Source organism: Falco biarmicus, chromosome 8 (assembly GCF_023638135.1).
Source record: "Falco biarmicus isolate bFalBia1 chromosome 8, bFalBia1.pri, whole genome shotgun sequence".
Lineage (NCBI taxonomy): Eukaryota > Metazoa > Chordata > Aves > Falconiformes > Falconidae > Falco > Falco biarmicus.
In genome coordinates, this window is record NC_079295.1 from 59,957,605 (window position 1) to 59,965,108 (window position 7,504).

Consider the following 7,504-nt stretch of genomic DNA (forward strand, 5'->3'; position numbering starts at 1 on the left):
CGGCTGCCCTGCCTGTGCCGCGCGATGGCACTGGGGGCGAGCTGCTCCGTGGCCCCCCGGCACCGAGGTGGGGCTGGCAGCCTGTAGTGCCCCGGGTCCCTCCAGCCCTGTCTGTAGGTGGGCGTCACGCTGGCTGACCCCCGTCACCGGGACCTCCCCGGTGCGCCGGGGCTGCTGGCACGTGATGGAGAGCGCTCGGTGAGCACTTCTGCCAGCCCCCTCGGCGCCCTGCGGGGGTCCGGCTGCCCCACGGACTCGCGTGTGTCTGAGTGGTGTGGCAGGTCACCGACCATTCCCCTTGGGCTATGGGGGCTTCATTCTGCTCCTGACCCTCCCTTCCAGCTCAGGGGCTGGTACCCTGAGAACACGTGGTCTTACTATGAAAGACTGAGGCAAAGAAAGCATCAAGTACCTTGGCCTTTTCCTTACCATTGGTCACTATGTTTCCCCCTGCATCCAATAAAGGATGGAGATTCTTCTTAGCCCTCCTTTTGTTCCTAATGTATTATAGAAACACTATTGTCTTTTATGGAAGTAGCCAGGTTAAGTTCTAGTTGGGCTTTGACCCTTCTGATTTTCTCCCTGCCTAACCTCCTGACACCCTTGTAGTCCACCTGAGTGGCCTGCCCCTTCTTCCCAAAGTCATCACTTCTCCTTTTTTCCCCTGAGTTCCAGGCAAAGCTCTCTGGTCAGCCAGGCCAATCTTCTTCCCCACCGGCTCATCCTGCAGCACGTGAGGCGGCCGCCTCCTGCGCCTTTTCTCCTTCCGTGAGACTCCAGCCTGCCCGGAGCCTGGGCCCCTCCGTGCTGCTGGCATCGCTCCTGGCAGGCCAGAGGCTGCCCTTGGGGAGCCCAGGGCGGCAGCTCTGCTGACACCCCTCCTTCACTGAGAATCAAAAACTCATCCCGTGATGGCCGTGTCCCGGGTGGCACCAGCCGCCACGTCGCCCACTGCTCCCTGTTGACAAACGCCATGTCCTGCGGGGCAGGGAGGCCTCTTCCTCCGCTCTGGGAATGTCCTGAGCTTTCCTTCCCACTGGACTGTATTTCCATCGGACTCTGGTAAGTTGGAAGTCCCCCATGAGAACAAGGGCTAGCGATTGTGAGGCTTCTCCAGCTGCTTACAGAGTATTTTCTCTTTTCACCCTGTCTGGGTGGTCTGTAACAGACTCCCACCATGACAGCTGCCTTGTTGGCCTTCCTCCTGATTCTCACCCGTAAACACTCAACCCCATCACCACCATCATTAAGCTCTAGACAGTCAAAGCACTCACAGGGCTACCCCACCGCCACTCCTCCTTGCCCGTCCCTCCTGAAGCATTTATGGCCACCCGCTGCAGCACTCCAGCTGTGCCAGTCATCCCACCGTGTTCCCACATGGCAACTGCATCGTAGTTTTCCTGCTGCATGGTGGCTTCCAGCTCCTCCTGTTTGTTGCCCGTGCTGCGCAACTTTTGTTGCCTGCCATGCTCTTCGATACCCACACATAAAAGATGAGTAATGTTACTCTCATATGCATAATCATAATAGCGAGGCAAGGAGAAGAGCTGGTGCCTCTTTCCAGATGTTGCAGAGGTGGCAGGACTGGGCTGACAGGAGGATGTAGTGGGGTGTAGTTACAAGAGGGAGTAGAGGTGCCTCGCTAAACAGCTGGCTTTGAGGAAAGGATGCTTTATGAAATAGTCCTGCTCTGTTGTTCCTTACCCGAGAGGGTGTCTAAAACAGATTGTCTGGAATAAGGAGTGCTCTGGTCAGATTGCCACATTAAGAAGCTGTTGTGCCAGAGGAGCTGTGGAGAGATGGCAGCTTGTGGCAGAAGATGGCCCTGATTAATGACCAAGGGCATTAAAATACTTGATGGAAAGGGAACACCAGGTGATACTTAGTCCTGATGCACCCGCAATGCTACAGCAATGCCATGTGTCTCTTTTAATTTTTGGCCTTGGTATTGTGCATCCTATGACAGGTATAAAGATCAGTTCTAGAGTAGTATTTCTGTTTTCAGACTCAGTACAAATTACCAAAAATGTTCTTTGTAAGTATATAATGAAGAATAGTGGCAGAGAGCACTAAAAGATTCATTTTCATGTATTAAAACTGAATGCAGACTTCCCATTTGTTTTCCATACCTAAGGGATAAATCTTGATCTTTCTTGGTGAGTGCAAAATAGAACAGATTCATAAACTGAATTTGGAACTGTGGATGTTTCTACTTGTCCTTAAAATACATTTATTCGGTAAATTTATCAGCTGGATTAGTGCCACATTTTTAAACAAACACTAGCAATTTTCTGCATTAAGGTGAGCGTAGCTGGGTCACTGTGCCCTGCTGACTCTGTTCCTCTAGCCATAAGCTGTGGGCAGTGATACCAACCTGGTTATGAGCACACCTGAAGATCAAGTGTCAAAAAGCACTGAGCAGCAGCTAGATTTTCAGCACTGGGTGGGCTGCGCTGAATGGTAGATGAGAGAGACATCTAGGAAAACAGTGAATTATGTGTCCCCAAAGTGGTACGAAAGCCGAGAGATTTGTATCTGTATGGAAACATGCAGCCTCCCTGGAAGTGGGTGGCTTAAATTTCTTTTGCCAAGAAGCAAGAAAACATCACAGTAAAGAATTTTAGAGGTGCTGGATATATGGTGCCTTTTTCCAGATTAATTTAAAATATTTGTTGTCAGATGACCTGTCTGCCTGCTGATTAAATCTCTCTCTTGAATTTGCTAGAGTGGAAGTCTGGGTGCATAGAGGAAATGACAGCCTGGGCTGTCTGCTTCCTAATCCCTTGTTTGATTTTTGTGTAATAAAAACAAAAGCAACACCAAGCTTTCAGAATCCCCTTTGTTTTGTTTTGGCATTGGCTGTTCAGTGTGTAACATTTCAGTGGGTGGAGGAAAGGGAGATGAAACATCCAACAACCATGGCTTATTTCAACTGCAGGCTGAGATGCAGTCATCAAAAATCAGATGATCCTGACCCACAGCACATTCCAAGAAGTGTCTTGAAATCAGTTTTATCTGGTATAATTTCAAAGTAAGTTCAGATTTTTTGTTTGAAGACAGACTGTGATCAGCTGGAAGTCGTAGTTCTAAGTTTATGTTCCCTCAAGAGCTCAACTTTTTTTATTTTAATTTTATTTCTTCTATTTTAAGCATTGTCCAGTTTTAGAAACCTGTAAATTTGGGAAAGGGTTCAGATCTAGAAAGTAGGTGTTCATCATGCCTGCAAACTGCTTCTGCAAAGTATATTCCAACACAGTACACTTCTTCCAAATACCTGGATATACATTCCTGGCAGAATGAGCAATTCCCTCCTGTGCAATGTAATTACTGATTTCACTCTTGCTTCAGTTAACTACAAGATAAAAAATAAATTAATTTGCATATGAGAAGTGCCCCTTCTTAGTGTGAATGATGGAGTGAGCTTGTGTACTGGCTTTTGGTGATAAAAGACAGGTTTGGAGGGGGTTTAGGAAACTCGTAGCAGATACGTTACCCAGCTCCAGTTTGCTGCTGTTCCTAACAAGGATTTGACTAGGGCACAGAACTGCTGTGCAGCCCAGGCCAGATTTTGCGGCAGATCAGGATGGCAGCTCAGCTTGCTGCCACAGCTTGCAAAATGAGTTTGTGTGGAGCCCATCTACAGTGTCCCTGGCTCTTCCAGCCAGTGCTGTTATGAGGCCTCTGCTTTGGTAAGTGCAGAACTCACCTTCACTTTTGCTACAATTCTACACATTTGAATATAACTGGCTTTTTCTTTGTAATCCTAATAAGGACTTCTGGGGTTTTTTTCTTCGCTGAGTCTGTCTTTTGGCTGAGTGGGGAAGGAGAAAAGGTGTTTTGAACAGTAGCAGCTGAAGTCTTCTCTCCTCATATCTTTTGTAAGCTCTTCATTTCAGAAGGGCATAGGCTGGACTCAAAATTAGCAAAGAAAGGAGGATTTAAGCACTTAAACTGTGCTAGAGGTAAAACTGCAATCTCCTAAGCATCTTGCTCCACCGATGCCTGAAACTGGAGGCACCTTGGTGCCTTCTTGATGAACTCGGAAGCTTTTCAGTTGCCTCCGATTTGGCTCATGTGGCTGCCTGGCATATTGTAATCTAAGCAGCCTTGCTCTCAGCTAATCCCCCCTGGGATCAAGAAACTAAGTAATGAAACGTTTTGGCCAAGGGCCTGATCTGGTAGATGCTTTCAGAGAGAACCATTTGTACAGCAGTAGGGCTAGACTCCTTGAAAAACACATCTGTGGGTTTGGAAAGCCATGGGAATGCCAGGCTGCCAAGGAAAAAAATGAACTTCCATTCCCCACTCTATCAACAGGCACCTGGTGCTTGTTTCAGGTATTACCAATGTTGAAGAAAAGTGTTTCGTCTCCTTTGGTTCTGTCTAAGGAAATACATAGGTGCCTGTTTCTAGAAGGTACTCTGGGTGGATGGAGGTTGCTGAGCTCTGGAGGAGGTCAGGCTTTCAGCAGCATCAGTCGGATGATCCTTGGTGACCTCTTTGCTCAGCCTGCTTGTTACTTGCTGGAACACCTTGTGCTAGTGCATGGCATAGGGAACTGGGTGCCTACCAAAAGTTTCTGGGTTTCTTGAGAAAGCACATGCCTGCTTTACAAGGTTGTAAATCAACAGCAAGCACCGAGTGCAAAACTCCAGCCTGCCCCAGCCTTGCTCAGACTTGACCTGTTTTATCTGAAAGAACCATTTGAGATGGGATTGTTCATGCAAATGGAAAGCAGTTGCTTTGAACTGGCAGGGGAGCACATGAACAGAGGTGAACTATTTCATATGGCTGTTACTGGTTTGTGTAAAAGGGTGGCTGTTTTCTCCATGCAAATTGTGTTTGCAGTTTGCAGTTGTATACAAAGATGCTTTATGCACTTCTTGGGTTGTTTGCATGTGTTCCTAACGAGGTTTTGTTCTAACTCTTGTAGGCAGTCATTTCTTTCATCGTAACTCTCTGTCCCCTCGAAGCCTGGTCTACGAGAGCGAGTTCTCAACCATCGAGCCTGCCTTGGACATGTATGATGAGAACAAAACCTGAAAGGAATCCATGCTCCTTCCTGGCCCTTTTTCCGTTTTTTTCATTTCTCATTCCTATTGTTGTGTACTCTTTCCATGGATCTCCTTTGTCTGAAGAAGAGCTGCTTTTTCCAGAACACGAACCCGCCTTCTCGATTGCAAAGACGAAGACCAGCTGTGGTGGTTTCTGAGGGTGGCTGACAAAGAGTTGCGCGCAAGCAAGGTTGTCTGATGGAAACTGCTGAGTAACAGCATGGGGAGCTGTGTCGGTCCAGCCGCGGCGATGCAGAAGAGGTTTTGCGGTGGTCCTAAGAGTTTGTGTTGTACTGCAAATGCGTCTCTTACACAGGCGTCTGCTTTTTCCATTTTTTTAATTGTCCAGATGATTGGGCAATGTCAGAAAGGGAACTGGTTGTAGAGGAGATGGCCAGTGACTGGTAAAAGCACTCGTGTATCTCGGTCAATCCATAACCTTACTGTGAAATAGCCCCTTCTGAAAGGGACCTTTAAAAGTGCATTGAGTTTCCTACAACCCACGTAACCCCGGGCAAGCAAGCCAGTCTGACGTTAAAGCTGCAGAGAGGACCTCCATTTGCAGAAAGATTTCAAGGAACTTGTTGCTTGTTTTTTTTCTCCAGTTCGATTGAAGCAGGAGAAGAACAGCCTCTACAGAGTATACTTCTGGTCCTTCCGTGTGCTCAAGTCAAGTGAGTCTCTTTCTATAGAGAGGACATTCACAGAACCAGCACTTGATCTACCTGAAAACCATTAGACTTTTTGAAATATGCAGGAACCTAATTAGCTTTCTTTCTCACTTAACTTTTTTTTTTTTTTGGGGGGGTGGGGGTGGGGGGTTAAAAAACCACTGAATTTTTCACTGAGGTTTTTTAAAAGCCAGCATGTTGGCATTACACAGAGAAGAGGTAAGCTTCTTATCCTGTTCTCCCATTGAGGTTTGCAACGAACACATTCTCTAAGCTGTGCCCTTTCCCACTGACATCAATAATGGGAATGCAGAAAGCAGAAGAAGAAAGGAAAGCAGCAACCACTTTGACGCGCTGCAGGAATAATCAATTTTTACCGGCATGTGACAAAAGTGGTGGGGAAATGAATATTGTTTGCAAGGTTCTGAAAGAGTAATGCAGAAATGGAGAGCGAGAGAGGAACCTCCGGAGTCATGGTCATCCACCATGTTCCTCAAATGATCAGACACGGAGGAGTGAACGCTTCTGCTCCACCTTTTGCTACCAGACAATGCATAGCTGTTTAATGAATGTTTGGATTTTTCTCCATTGCAGTCTGAGTTACTGTAGGTGTAGAAATGCATTTGTGTCCTTGTAATGTGAAACAAAGTTTCATCCTCTGTATAGGAATCTTGAGAAATCGGTTAAGCCAAAAAGAAAGGTAAGACGTACCCTGCCATTCTTTAATTTCATCTGCTTTAAGCAGGGGAATTTCCCCTCCTTTATTATGTTCTTTAATTGTATAGCAGTCTGCTTGACATATATCCTTAGCTGAAGCGTGGTTCAGCTGTGTCTTTAACACAGATGTTTAACAGAAAAAGAAAAACCCAGCTCTGTAAAATGAGGAAATGATCCTCTTTGCTGAGCATGCTTTGACTTTTGTTGCTGTGTGTCAGCTTTATTTAATCTGATAATTCAAGAGTGGGTGGTGTGAAGTATAGGGAGATTTTTCTCATGATACCTACATTTATATTTACCAAACGCACTTTTATTGTCATTCAGCTCATTCTAGAAATATGCTTAAACCCCAAACTTTTTAAAAGCACAATTTTAACACCCACTTTCTCCTGCAAAGCAGAAGTGAAGTTTGCAGAAAATGCCAGCCTGTGGCTTGAGCGACAGCAGGTCGTGGTCAGCATTCTTCCTCTCCTTGCGGATGTGCAAAGGGGGTCAGCTCCCAGCAGTGCCAGCAAGCCCGGGCAGAGCTCCCAAACCCATCCGGGCTGAGCTGCGCTCAGGCCTGCACAGGGCTCGGGGGTGGCAGAAGGGCTGATTGAGCAACCCCTGTTTTCGTAATTACGTCTGTGAGATCACAGCAGGCAAACCCGTAAGAGTGGGGGCCTTCCGAAAACAAATGCCTGAGAGAAAAATCACTGTCTCTCAAGGATGTTCTAGGGCTTGTTTTTATCTGTGGTGGGCAGTCAGGTTACAAAAAAATGACAAACATCTGGGCGTTCATGGTGAGATACAAAACTGTCTGGGTGTCTCTAACAAGCAAGCAACACGTGCATGGTGCAGAGCCCCTCCAGCGTGGTTTTGGGTCGGAGAGCCTGTTGTAGTGCTGTGTGGGGTGTCGATGCTCTGAGCAAATTCTTCTTGTAGGGGCTGCCTTGGTCCGATTCAGGGATTTGCCCCAAGGCCACCAGGAATGACGCCAGAGCATGGTTTCGGCACAAAAACAAAACCAAGGGTTTCTCAGCTCCCACTGAGACGTTTGTACCAGCTGTGTACCAGGGTACA